This window comes from Mustela erminea, chromosome 15, assembly GCF_009829155.1.
Source record: "Mustela erminea isolate mMusErm1 chromosome 15, mMusErm1.Pri, whole genome shotgun sequence".
NCBI lineage: Eukaryota > Metazoa > Chordata > Mammalia > Carnivora > Mustelidae > Mustela > Mustela erminea.
The window spans coordinates 11,817,397-11,831,354 of NC_045628.1; the positions used below are offsets into that span (position 1 = coordinate 11,817,397).

Genomic DNA, 13,958 nt, shown 5'->3' on the forward strand with positions numbered 1-13,958 from the left:
CCCCCCGCTCCACACTCAGGAGCCACTGGTGTCCCACACATTCCAAGGTTTGAAAATTATGTGCCAGTCCCAACTCCTTGATGAGAATCGGAGTTGACAGTTTTCTGGAAAACAAAAAAAATTCATTCCTTCTCACCTGGTCCTCTGTATCTCCTCCCTATAGGACCTTTCCAATGAATTTCTAAATTCGTTAAAATCTACCTGACTCAATTCCATATTCTTCACAGTGCTGACCTTTCTCTTTCACAGAATTCCACTTTCCTGCTTTGGCTATGAGACCAGAGGGTCACACAACAATTTTAAAAATGAAAGACTGACATTAAATATCTCTCCCTTCTTATTACACTCCATGGCACGTCTTCACTTCCCCCCCTGCCTCCACCCACCGGCTTATATTGGCCAGAAGAGCTCCCCTGCTTTTTGGCTCCAGGGCTTTGACTCTGCAGCTTTATTCAGAGTTGCTCTCATTCCGAGTTTCCTAGGGAATTAGGGGAAATTAGGTGCTGGTGGCCGCAGGTCAATTCTCCCCTGACCAATGTATCACACATACACTCTGAGTCTCCTTTGGTTTGAGAGCTAGGGGAACTGAACGTTTTATAATCATATGTTTATATATGATTTATATACTTATATAAATTATATTGTATTATTATATATTATATATTTTATAATTGTATATACATATATGTAAATATAATTATATATACATATATGTGTGTATATATACACACACACACACATATGTACATATACATATAATTATAAACCTGGCAAAAAGTACAGCAACAGTTTCTTGGGGACTTCTTATAAGTTACAGTTTACCGAAAATAAAACAACAGTAACAGCTGATTTTTTTCCAAACTGCTTTTGGAGACATCAATCTGTTACTTGTAAGTTCACTTCCTACTCTTCTTGTTACTACTTGAATGAGTTTGTGTTGATCAGATCAGTAAGGGCTACATTTTTAATGATGGATATTTTATCGCCGGTCTCCTAGTGTGGTCAGCTTTAATTTTTAATCTACTGGTTTATTTATTTAGACATTGGCGGCTGGATCGTTTGTGTATTTGGTCTGTGACTCATTTCTCTGAGGCTGGTTTCTCGTAAAATGCTGAAGCACAAAGAAGGATAGTTATGTAATCAAGTGATGCTTTGATAACAGGCACGATGGGCATCGGCAATGAAGGAGGCGTTCAGAGATCCGGCGGCAAGAAAGGGGAAAAGTGGACTGAAAATAAAAGTGTGCAGAGCTTCCGGGACCCGTGGGACAATGACCATCTAACATTCGTGTCCCTGGAGTCCCCAGCCTTTGGCCAGGGAGAGACAGGACACCAAGGGGAACTGGAGAGGAAATTCCACTCCTTCCAGAAGCCTTTCCGAAATGCAATCGTTTATATCCTGCCTGAACACATTCTGCAAGGCCAGTCTTTGCACTTCTGCTGTTCATGAAGCTGAGCCTGCTCTGCATCCGCCCCTTTGTGACCGCTCTCCCTCCGGCCTGCCTCGCTCCTGCTTCCCTCCCGGTGCCTTCCCTGAGCACGCATCCCATCAGCACGCTAGCACAGGTTTGATTCTATTTTCTAGCAAACCCCAACTTTTTATCCTTCTGGAATCCTGTTATTTCCATGTTTTTCTCCTAGCTATATCTTCCAAGTTTTTAATTTCTCTCTCACGCACTTTCTATTTCTTTGTAGATTTACTCTGTCTTTTAATCTTTTTCCTTTCTTTTTTTTAGAAAGAAAGAGAGAGTGAGTGTCCATGTTGGGGGAGGGTAGGGAGGAGGGAAGAGAATCTTAAGTGGGCTCCGCGCCCAGCCCAGAACCCAACCCGGGGCTCAGTCTCAGATCGTGAGATGAGATGGTGACCTGAGCCTAAACCAAGAGTCAGATACTTAACCGACTGAGCCACCCAGGTGGCCCTAAGCTTTTTTTTTTTTTTTAAGATTTTATTTATTTATTTGACAGACAGACATCACAAGTAGGCAGAGAGGTAGGCAGAGAGACAGGGAGGAAGCAGGCCCCCTGCTGAGCAGAGAGCCTGATGTGGGTCTTGATCCCAGGACCTTGAGACCATGACCTGAGTCAAATACAGAGGCTTTAACCCACTGAGCCTCTGTAAGAGGCTTTCTTTCTTTCTTTTTTTTTTTTTTTTGCCTTCCCTATCACCAAGTTGGGTCTTAACAGTGACTATTTTATCATTTATTTATTTATTAAAGATTTATTTATTTACTTGAGAGAGAGAGAGCATGAGTGGAAGGCACAGAGGGAGAGACAGACAGACAGAATCTCAGGCAGACTCCCCGCTGAACACAGAGCCTGACACGGGGCTCCATCCCATGACCCCAAGATCACAACCCAACCTGAAACCAAGGGTCAGCACTCAAGCTGCTCTGCCACCCAGGGGCCCAACAGTGACTATTTTATCTTTTAATATTTTCACTAAAAATGTTTTTAGTTCCAAAAAGTTTATGTTCGTGTGCGCATGTGCTGTGATGCCTGGAATTTTCTTATTTTAATTCAGCTTTTGTCTGACTCCTCCAACAATTTTTTCTCTATTACTAGTATTCTTTTTTTGTTTTAAGAGTTGCTTATTTATTTGCAAGAATGCAAGTGCATGAGCAGGGGGAGGAGCAGAAGGAAAGGGAGAGAAAGAATCTTAAACAGACTTGTGGCTGAGTGTGGAGCTTGACACAGGACTCGATCTCACAATCCTATGATCATGACCTGAGCTGAAATCCAGAGTCAGACACTTCACTGACTGCACCATCCAGGTGCCCCCCTATCGTGAGTGTTCTGATAATTGTTTCTCTGTGGCCACCTGGTCCCTTTAAGGTACTGTATTAGCGTCTTACTGCTGCTGTAGCAAATTAGCCCATTACCATGTGGCCTGACATGACCCAGATATATTCTCTTACAGCTCTGGAGGTCAGAGGTCTGAAATCAAGATGTCAGTGAACTTCATGCCTTCTGGAGGCTCTAGGGAAAAATTCATTTCCATGTTTCCTGCTTCTAGAGCTGCCTAGCATTCCCTGACTTGTGGCCCCATCCTCCGTCTTCTGTGATCATGTTACCTTCTCTGGCTCTGGCCCCCTGCCTCCCTCTTATAAGGGTTTTTCTGATTATATTGGGCCCAGTGGATAATCCAAGATCATCCCTCTCTCAAGATCCTTAATCACGTCTGCAAAGTCCCTTTTGCCATGTAAGATCATATATATCCCCAGGTTCCAGGGACTAGGACGTACATGTCTTTGAAGGGGTATTATTCTGTCTACCACCTTACTTAAATGGAAGCCACTCTGTGAATGAGGAAAACAAAATGGCGCCTGCCCCCATGGGCCTGCAAGGGTGGCAGCGGACATGTCATCAGTTCTCTGTTATAACATTGGGAGGAAGGCTTCCTGACCCCTCCTCTTCTCAGCTACTAGGACTTATATGTTCTGGCCTTTGCATACAAGACACATTTACCTCCCTTCCTCCTCCACAGCTTCTTGGAACTCAGGAAGACTAGTAGGTTCCTACCAAAGTACCATAAGGAACCAGAATAACCCTCCCCCTGGGGTTCTATGATAGTTAATCTTATGTACCAACCTGGTGAGGCCACGGAACCCTCACATTTGATTAAACTCCAGACTACACGTTGATCTGAAGGTATTTTCCAGGTGAAATTACATTTAAAACCGTAGACTTTGAGTGAAGCAAAGTACCTTCTATAGTGTGGGTGGGTCTCTTCTAATCCATTGAAGGCCTTAAGAGCAAAATACTGAGGTCTCTCAAGAAAGAGGAAATTCTGCCTCTAGGCTGCCTTCAGACTCAAGCTGCAGCATCAGGTCTTTCCAGGGTCTTCAGCTTGCTGGCCTGCCCCGCAGATTTTGGATATACCCCACGATGGTGTGAGTCAATTCCTTAAAATCAGTCAGTCAATTAATCTCTTTCTGTATATTCATACACACACACACACACACACCTTATCAGTTCCTTTTCTCTGAAGATCTCTGACTACTCCAGGTCCACAGATCTCCACAGGCCAAGCCCTCTCCAAGAAGGCTTCTCCAATCTTATTGTAGGATTGGTTGTGGGTCCCACAGCCCCTCTCTTATCCGATGTGGGAGGCTCGCGTGGGCCGACTCTCTCTAAGAGAGAGTCCAGAGGTCTCCTTCTACCTTCCAGGATCCCCCGGCATTGTTTGGAGTTGGGAGAGGAGTAGACCATGGGGCCATTTAAGACAACATTTTCCCAAAATTTTGTCAGGATTCCTTTTTAGCCTCATTTTATATCGAGACTTCTGTTAGCTTCCCAGAATTTTATCATTCTCTTATTGGATAACTATGTATCTTATGTCTTGGTCTAAGACACTGATAAAAACATAAAACAGAGGAGAACCAAAGATACCCATCCCAGAAACTCTCTCTTTAGGATCCAATTATTTTTTCATTTAATCCCTCATTTTCCTCAGGCTCTGTTTTTAGAAATTAAGTTTACTTTTGTTCTCATTTTTGTGTGGGGAACTTGGTAGCCTTGTATCAGAGGTCCCAAGTTTAATTGTTGTTAAAGTCCCAAGTTGATTCCCTCTTGGGAATCAGTGTTTTCCTCCCTGGGGATTATTTGCAGTGTGGTCTCCCAGATCCCCTGCCTTGGCTCCCGCCCCCCCAACCCTGCCTCCTAATGGACTAACGTCCCTTGCTAAGCTCAGTAAACAACTTCAAACTCTCCACTCTCAGCTCTGGAGCCAACCCTGCCTCTAGCTGTGGGGCATTTCAAAAGTGAAAGTCAATAGATCAAGTGAGTCCCGATAAAGTCTACTACGTTGCTGGGTGTTCTTGAACTGGCCCTGGTTCTAGAAGCCAAGTTCATTGCTGCCACCTAGAACTCAGTTCCAGTGTCTCTGTCTCACTGTCTTTTTAAAAAGATTTATTATTAATTTTGGAGAGAACTAGAGCGAGTGTGGGGACGGGGAGGCGCAGAGGGAGAGGGAGAGAGAGCCAGAAATTTATGCAGACTCCATACAGAGCAGTGAGCCTGGGAGGCTCGATCCTAGGACCCTGAGATCACCAGGCGAAATCGAGTCCCACATGAACCCACGGCACCACCCAGGCGTCCCTCCAGTGGCTCTTCACCTCTTAGTTTGTAGCCTGACAACCAGCAATCCCTTCAGTGGGTCCTGCAGCTGCCAGACCTGTGGGACGTTACTGCTTGTCTCTTTGGATCATCAGGTGCTACCCTCTCCCCACCGCCTGGTCTCAGGGGTCTGCACAGCACCCGAATCTGCCTTCTTCTCTGAACTGCTGCGGTGCTAATCCCCACCCAGGCCGTTGCCAGCCGCAGTCCTTTTGGCAGGCGATGCCCTGCCTACTGGTGGATCCTCTTCCTCACAGCATCTGTCTTTGCCTCATGAGGGAGCCTAGACTTCCGACACAGACCCCTCCTGAGCCTTCCCACACACCCACCCCAACCCCAAGCTCCCATTCTGGTAGAAAAGATATGGAATTTGGAGACTCCCCAGCAGGGCAGCTGCTCCTTGGAGATGGGAGCAGGTGTGGCTGGGGTGGGGCGGGGTGGGGGACCTCATTTTGTCCGTGCTCAATTATATTAAACTCTGAGTTGTTATGAAAAAAAAAAATGGATTTTTCTCAATCCTATTAGACTCTTGGTTGTTAAGGACAAAATGTGATTTTCACATTCTCATTGTACCTCCCCAAATACGTAATATAATATATTAAATTGCCCTTCACCAATGGCTCTCCTATAGTTCACCAACTACAAGGTTTGGTTCTCTTATAAAACTGGATCAGGAAGATCTGAGAAGTGTGCGGCCGCGTTGAAAACCCCGTGTTAGCCTGAGCACAGGAAGAGAATGGTCAGGAACATTTTCTTCCAGCTCTTCTCAGACAGCAGCCGAGGAGCCTTCAGCACGTTCTTTTTTACACTTTGGTGACTCATTTCCTCACTTGTAACACAGAAATCCTGAGGCAGTGCCAACCAGCCATAAAATGCTGTTATGAAAATTCCAGTCGTGGAGTAATTAAAACGTCGTTTCATATATGATTTTGACGTTATGGCTTTATAATACAATACTCCAGGGTTTGAATATCTGACATTATTTCTGGCTCCGTTTGTTGTGACTAGAAACTGTGAACTGTAGAGACCGGGATGGAAAATCACTCTCTGCCTAGCACCCCGGACCGCGGTGTCCATAAAAGGCAATGTGCTGGCTCGAGAAATCGCATGATTTCATAACTAACCTGTGATCCCCGCTGCCCCCTTCACATCCGAAAGCACACTGGCAGAGAATGGAGATAAGTCTTGTTTTTTCACATGCTTCCAGCTCCTAGCTCCTTGCCCGAGTCTTGTAGTTATAAAGACATTTCCCTGTAGACGTATTATCGCTCCTGCGGGAAGAATAGTCCATAGTCCTGTGCGGTAGCCTCTCTCCTAATGCAGAAATCCCATTTACAAGATTCACAGATGACCTGCCAAGGTCAATTCATTCATTCATTCATGCCTCGAGTGCTTCCTGCATTGCTAGACATGGAGCTAGGACCCCCACCCCCAGCATCGGCAAAGATGGAGATGAACATTTATTCACGTGCGAGTAGTTTATTTGAGAGAGGATCCTAGGAGATACAGGACGTGGTGACTGTGTGACAAGGAAGGGGAGGAAGGTGACAGAGCATCCATTACTGAGTAAGTTAACCACTGTGGGCAAATAGAGCGCAGTCCTACCAAGGAACCTGAAAACTGTGGCTCAGAATTCACCCATCCGAGGGGCAAGGGAGCTGGGCTGTTTATTCACCAGGTATCTGTTTGTCATTGTGTTTCAGGGGAATTAATTGTCCAACACATCTGACTTCCCTGGGTGCATGTCCCAAGGCCAGAAAAAACCTTCAAGTGGATATTTTCAGGAGTCAGTGGTAAGCAGCCTTTGACTTCAGAAGTGAACACTGAGGGGGTTGGCGTGGGGGGACCCCCATAGCTTCTGCTACGTACGGGCAGACAGAATTCAGATCCCCTCTTTACCTCCCTCCTTTTTACCTGAAGGAGGGAACACGACATGGGCTCCTTGAACCCAGTAGCCCAGGATAAGGAGGGCTAGAAGGGAATAGGGGGAACACCAGAGTAATGAGCATAATAAGTCTGAGGGAATGTATGCCCAACCCAAGTCAAATTGTGGTGAAGATGGGCAGGGAGAGGAGCCACAGCTTGAGATGACATCAGTCCATGACTGGTCGCCAGTTGTGCAAAGGATGAGACCGTCTGGAATGACATGGAAATACTAGCTTTCCCACAAGCGTCAGGTGGTGCCCCGGGGGGAGAAAAACCTGATCCAGAGGGAGATCTTTGGCAGAAGGGTTGGAAGGAAGCAGGCGAGCTGGACAAGGCCTCTAGCTCTAGCGGGCAGGGCAGGCCCACCAGGGGCATGGAAGGTGCAAAACTGGATGTCCGTGTTCTCACTGGACCTGCACCATTCCCTGCCAGTCACCTGGGCAATGCAGGGAATGCCAAGACTGGCCCAAGCCCACCGGCTTGCTGGGAGGACTAACGAAAATCCAGCAGGGCTATAAGCTGTTTTGGCTGCGTGATATGGGAGGGGAGCTCCTGGCTGCTGGGCCAAGTGGGGTTGATTTTCCAAGGTAAGGCAGCTTGGAGTGAAGCACGCTAATTTTTAGGATGTTTTCCTCTGGGTTGGACTGAAATTTGCCTTCCTTGAGCTTTTCCCTGGTCCTCATGCCCCCTTTTGGAATTCCTTGATCAGTCCCAGGGAAGTTTGTGTCAACACCGTTCCGGGCCCATGGCAGCCAATAATAAGCCCCCTTTGGGCAGGTGCTTATGCTTTGTGAGATATCAGGATGGTCATGGCAAAAACGTGCCTAATAGCGCTTCCCCTGGTTTCAGCTAGCCTGTTCTGTATCAGATATTTCCAGGGAAAGCAACCCTGCCGGGGATGCAGGTAGGGTCTGTAGTGCTTTACCACCAAGCTCCTCATCCCCAACCTTCTATGTCCCTTCTCGAGCTCACAATTCAAGGCACTATCTCAAACAGCAATGTCCTTCTCCTTTCCTTTGGTCTGGCCTTATAAACCCAATGCTGGGATTTCTCTCCATTGTGGTGTTCATCCTCTTGCAGAATTTTAAACATACTGAACATGTGTTTGGGTTGTCTCTCATTGAAAGAAATGTATCTTGCTTCTCTATGAACCTGCCATGTGGATCAGAAGGGCATTAATGTATTTTATGTGAGCAGAAACTTAAAGCACAAGGAACTTGGAGATGGAAATGTTTTCTGTGCTAGGTGCCAGAGCAGGGTGACAATAAATAAGGGAGCCATCTCATTCAACCCAAACCGAAAGAAAAACAAAAAATAATTATCATTGTTCTGGGCAGAGCAGCATCTTTAAGAATGAATAACAATGAAGCATACATTTTGGCAAGTCTGCCGGTGGTCACTTTGGCGAATTTGTATAAATGATACTCTTAAGTCCTAACTGGGATTTGAAACATGGCTCCTTTTAAGATGGACACAAGCCTTTTATTGTTCATTCTGCTTTATAGTAACGCTCAGCTACAGACAGCAAACAGTTGGAATCGTCTAGAAGTTATAGAAGGAAATTGGAAAGTTTGGCTAAAAGGGCTTGTGTCTTTTTTTTTTTTTTATTATTATATGACAGATAGAGATCACAAGTAGGCAGAGAGGCAGGCAGAGAGAGAGAGATGGGGAAGCAGGCTCCGTGATGAGCAGAAAGCCCGATGCGGGACTCGATCCTAGCACCCTGGGATCATGACCTGAGCTGAAGGCAGAGGCTTTAACCCACTGAGCCACCCAGGCGCCCCAGGCTTGTGTCTTTTGAGCCAAACATTTCCTATGTCATTGTAGTTGCCTGTTTATGGATTTCTGAGAAATTAAAAATAATGTGCCATTATTACAGCAGGCACGGACACCAAAGAGAAAGGACAGGCCACACCAAAGAGAAAAAGAACAAGCATGAAAATTGCACAAAAAGGAACTCAGAAGGAGGGGTAGGATGGCTTTTTCTTCCCAACTAAAAATGATCAGAAGAAATTGGGAAATGGGGTTTTCTCAATCTAGAGAATAATCTTTTTTTTCTTTTCTTTTCTTTTTTTTTTTTTTTGGTTCACAGCTGGTTATCCCCAATTCTCTTCATTTTTCTAGAATTTCTAATCACATTAAATATCTCAGCAGTGGGGCCCCTGGGTGGCTCAGCTGGTTAAGCATCTGCCTTCAGCTCAGGTCATGATCCTAAGGTCCTGGGATGGAGCCCTGCTTTGGGTTCCCTGCTCATCGGGGAGCCTGCTTCTCTCTTTCCCTCTGCCGCCCACCCCCACCCGCACCACCCTCCTGCCCCCGTGATGCTCTTTCTCAAATAAATATATAAAATCTTAAAACAAAAATCTCAGCAGTGGATTATCATTAACAGTATAGTTTAAAAATTCCTACCTGGAGAATTTCTATATATTTCTATATATACACTTACTCCAAGTTTAAGTATATATATTATATAATATTTTTATATTATATATTGTAAATATATTAACAGAAATATATATATATATTTGACAAATACTTTTCTCTTTGATGTTATTGATGCTCTGACTATATGTTCATTTTATGTGAATGTATTTCTTTTACAAACCACCTTTCTTCCTTTAACATTTGAACTGGGAACTCCATTTCCATTAATTCCCATCCTACCAAAAAAGAAACCCTTTTTAAAGTCAGGCTAAACATACTTTTTCTTTACTTTTGATCCTCTTAATAACTGACATTCAAGTAGGTTACGTCCTACTTCCAGAAAACAGCCTGTGCACGCTGAGAAATACAGAGAACGGAGTTGATTTTTTAAAAAGTCCTTCGTCATTCTCTATTTTTGAAAGTATTGAAAATATTAAAAATTGTTGCCCACACACGATTTTGCTTCTTCCAGAGTAAAAAAATATGGATTTATGGTGAAACCTAACTCCTGGAGGAAAGATAATGACGATTTAAAAGGAAAAACATTTTTTCAAAGCACAAGTAGAGTGAACTATGGTAGATTTGTAAATGAGGTCAAAAGAGAGACACCTGTTGCTAATATTCCTTTAATGCACCTAGTAAATATTTCCAAATTAAGGAAGTCTAAATTTTAAAAACTTGCTTTCTGAACTTTCATTGATAGAAGGGAACGAGATCAGAAATCCCAGCAAACCATTCCTGCCTCATATTTTTCCTCATTCTTTTTGGGTAAGGTAAGATTTTTCATTGACTTTCACAACACTGTCAAATAAATATTACCTAGATTTTTTTTTTTAAGATTTTATTTATTTACTTGACAGATAGAGATCACAAGTAGGCAGACTGCAGGCAGAGAGAGAGGAGGAAGCAGGCTCCCTGCTGAGCAGAGAGCCCGATGCGGGGCTCGATTCCAGAACCCTGAGATCATGACCCAAGCCAAAGGCAGAGGCTTAAGAGCCACCCAGGTGCCCCACCTAGATTTTCTAAAGTAGGAGTTTAGCAAGGACCAAGGCCCAGAATGTAAGCATCCTGGAGCTTGTAGGAATGTTAATTGCATTAATTAACTCTAAATGCCTCCCAGATAATTCTTTCTTAATTCTTCTGAACAATCCTATGAAGCGTGTATTATTTTTCTCCCCATTTTACAGAGAAGGAGAAGTGAGCCTTCAAGAGATTCAGCAACCTGCTGAAAGCGGAACCGGTGTTCAAACAGAGGTTCCCATGTGACTAAAGCTAAGTACCAAATGACTCCCATGTGGGGTTGAACAAGCTGCTAGAAAGGTGAAGAACCTGTCTTCTCTTCAGGTTCTTAAAAATGGTGGCTTCAGAGTGAAATCTGCATTTGGCACCGGCAAGGGATTGGAACTTGGCGTTGTTACTTAAACTTCCTTGATGATGAGACTCACCTGGGCAATTGTTGGAAATACCTGGTCCTTCTCAGGTCTGCTGAATCCCTGTCTCCTCGCAGAGGAACCCAGAGGAGTCTGATGACCAGAGAAACAGAAATGCTGGACGATGGTCACAATTCTGGCTTCCCATTAGGACTACACGGAGAGAGGCACCTGGCTGGCTTGGTGGGTAGAGCATGCAACAACTCTTGATCTCCAGGTGGTGAGTTCAGGCTCCATGTTGGGAGTAGAGATTACTTAAAAATAAAATCTTTTAAAAAAATCATATTTAAAAAAAAAAAAAGAAAGAAAATCCTATGAAGAGCTCTTTGTAAATACTAAGCCTGGGCCCCACTCCTCAATTAAATTATGATCTGGGGTAAGAGTAGGGTATAGGAGAGTGGATTATTATGCTTAAAAAGTCCCCCTAGGTGATTTCCATGGGAAGTCAGCATGAGGGTTCCTGGCTGGCTCAGTCGGAATAGTATGGAACTCTTGATCTTGGGGTGGTATGTTCAAGCCTCATGTTGGGTGTAGAAATTACTTAAATAGATAAAAGTTAAAAAAAAAGAGGAAGTCAGGGTTGCAATCACAGATACATGGTTAGAGATGAAAATAGATACTTCCCTTTCCTGGATTCATAAAGCTCATCAACGAACCTCTTTTACAGCAGTTTTTGCATGCTACTTGATTTGTAAATATTTGCATATCTGTTTTGACAATGACATTGCATTGTAGCCTTGAAGGGCAGACACTTATTAACTTTATCACCCACATACTTGGGACTGTGATATTGAATAAACATGTATTTGCTCTGCGCATGTAGATATTCAAAGGATATCCTTGGCAATTCTGTTCAAGGACAAGATATATGTATATATATCACGGACACTACAAATTCACCTGAAGGGGACTCACTTCTCTTTTTGTTTTACGAATCAACAAGAGTCAATGCTGAGCAGTTTGTCCTCTGCCTGCTGTCCAGGGAGCTTTGGCCCTCCAGGTCATTGTCTTGGCCAGTGCCAGGAATGGCTTGTGGGTCTTTTCGAACAGCGTCCGCCTTGGCCTCCCCTGAGTCCAGGCTGGCCCTTAGTGGTTGCTCTGTCAGTGGAATGTGGCATCTGGGGCCTTCTAGTGCTAGGTCTTGAGAATTCTTGCAGCTGGCTTCTGGAGCTCTGGGACTATTCATGGAGCCTGACCACTGTGAGACCACCATGCTCAAGAGAACACAGGGAGAGTTCCTGAAATAGCAAGAAGAGACATCCAGCCAGCCCCCAGTGCATCTCTAGACAAGAAGAAGGTCGAAAGATTCAAAGCCCTCTTTAATTTGCCAAAGCGCATTTCAGAAATGTCACTATGACGCCTTATCTATAATATAAAGAAAAATAAAACTTCTTTACAATAAAATAATATGTATTTCAGTGTTGAATGCCTCCGGTAAAGCACAAAACCATAGGCAGAAGGAAGAGTGCATGTGGGTATAAAATCACAGAAGAATACAAAGCTGCAAATTCAGGCTCTCACAGGTGTGTGGCGTTGGCAACCAAAATGCCACAGGTAAGATCGATCGCCTTCAGTGGCTTTTGGGAAGAATAAATACAGTTGTGTACAGTTCTAAACAAAGTCAAATGCAGTATTTTTTGATTTTTACATGTTAGGTGAATCCCTGGAAAATTCGGTATGTATTTAAAACAGTATTAAACTTGCCTTGGGTTTAGGAGTTCCGGTTTCTGGTAAATGGGATTGCGAAAGGCCAGAATTGGAACCACCACCAAACTGCCAGGGAGTTTCCTATTTTTGTCCCTTCCAGTCCCCCGACCCGGACTCAAGGTAGCCTGAAATGTGGACATGGGCCTCAGTCAGAAAGAGCTCCAGGAAAACCTCTCTATCTCTGGCTGAAGCAACTGGAAGGGGGATTCCGAACAGTCAGAATTTTAGGGGGAAACACCCTGTTTTCCTTCTTTTTCCGTTCTCTTGAGCCCCAGGCCTCAGGCAAGCCCAGTCACACAGCGGCGGCGTGAGCCTCCCGTCAAGTATCTAACATCTAGTTGGGGGGAGTCTTCCTCTGTAATCAGAGAAATTGTGATCCCAAGAGGGGGAGCAAACTTCCAGTGCTTTTTCTCCCTTTTTCCTCCCATCTCTTGGTCCTGGAATTAGGCACCATTCTGAGAAGCGTGCGGTACGGGGGTTACATTTGCCTCAGCTTTCAAAATGGTGGACGGCAAACGGGAACTGCAGGGAACTAGGAAGTACCAGCATCATGGTGGGAAGGGAACATCTCGGGGGGGAAGTGTGTGAACTGCTGGGCTCCCCTCTGAGCTACACAGGCATGGATCTGACCCTAAACATTGTACTAAAAACTTTGAGAACTGAACTATGGGTTAGAAACCACCTAGGTTGCAGGTCAGCCTGCAACTAGGTGATGTATACATAGGACAGATCCAAATAGCACAGCAAAGATTTTGAAAACGGAAACTGACCTTGGAAAAACAATGGAAACAGAAAAAACAATGGAGCAAAAAAGAGAGCTAATGTGTAGACTTCCGTAAGTATGGTCATTTTCTGCAAAGAAGCAAAGGCAAGTCAATGGAGAAAAGATAGTAAGTGGTATTGGGACAGCTGGTCAGCTGTATGCACCCAAAGATAGAAGTAAATAGAAATAACCTAACCTTCACAACTCAGACAAAAAGTAGCTCAAAATGGATTATAAATCTAAACGTAAAACACAAACCTATGAAAATCTTAGAAGTCAACATAACCTTTGTGATCTGGAGTTAGGCAGAATTCTTTTACATGATGTCAAAACCATAATCCTTTAAAAAATTAGTAGATTAGACTTCATCAAAATTCTACAAAAGGCCCTATTAGGAGAAGGAAAACATGAGCTGTAGGCTTGGAGCAAAGATTTTCAAATTGCACATCTAATAATGGATCTGTATCCAGAATATATAAAGAAAATGAACAGCTCAACTTACACATGTGCCAAAGACTCGATTACTTCACTAAAGAGAATATATGCAGGGGCGCCTGGGTGGCTCAGTGGGTTAAAGCCTCTGCCTTCGGCTCA

General features: G+C 44.2%; 1 long non-coding RNA gene across 15 annotated transcripts in view; it reads left to right on the forward strand.

Moving 5' to 3' along the window:
* Window positions 1–11,133, forward strand: part of LOC116574435 — a 54,269-nt gene extending 43,136 nt beyond the window's left edge. For 13 of the 15 annotated variants that reach the window (XR_004279301.1, XR_004279307.1, XR_004279306.1 and 10 more), the window contains 3 exons: window positions 1,163–1,565; window positions 6,818–6,907; window positions 10,652–11,133. This is a non-coding gene — a long non-coding RNA (uncharacterized LOC116574435). The remainder of the gene's footprint in view (window positions 1–1,162; window positions 1,566–6,817; window positions 6,908–10,651) is intronic. The other 2 variants (XR_004279299.1, XR_004279308.1) reach the window with 1 other exon arrangement.
* Window positions 11,134–13,958: the final 2,825 nt, after the last annotated feature.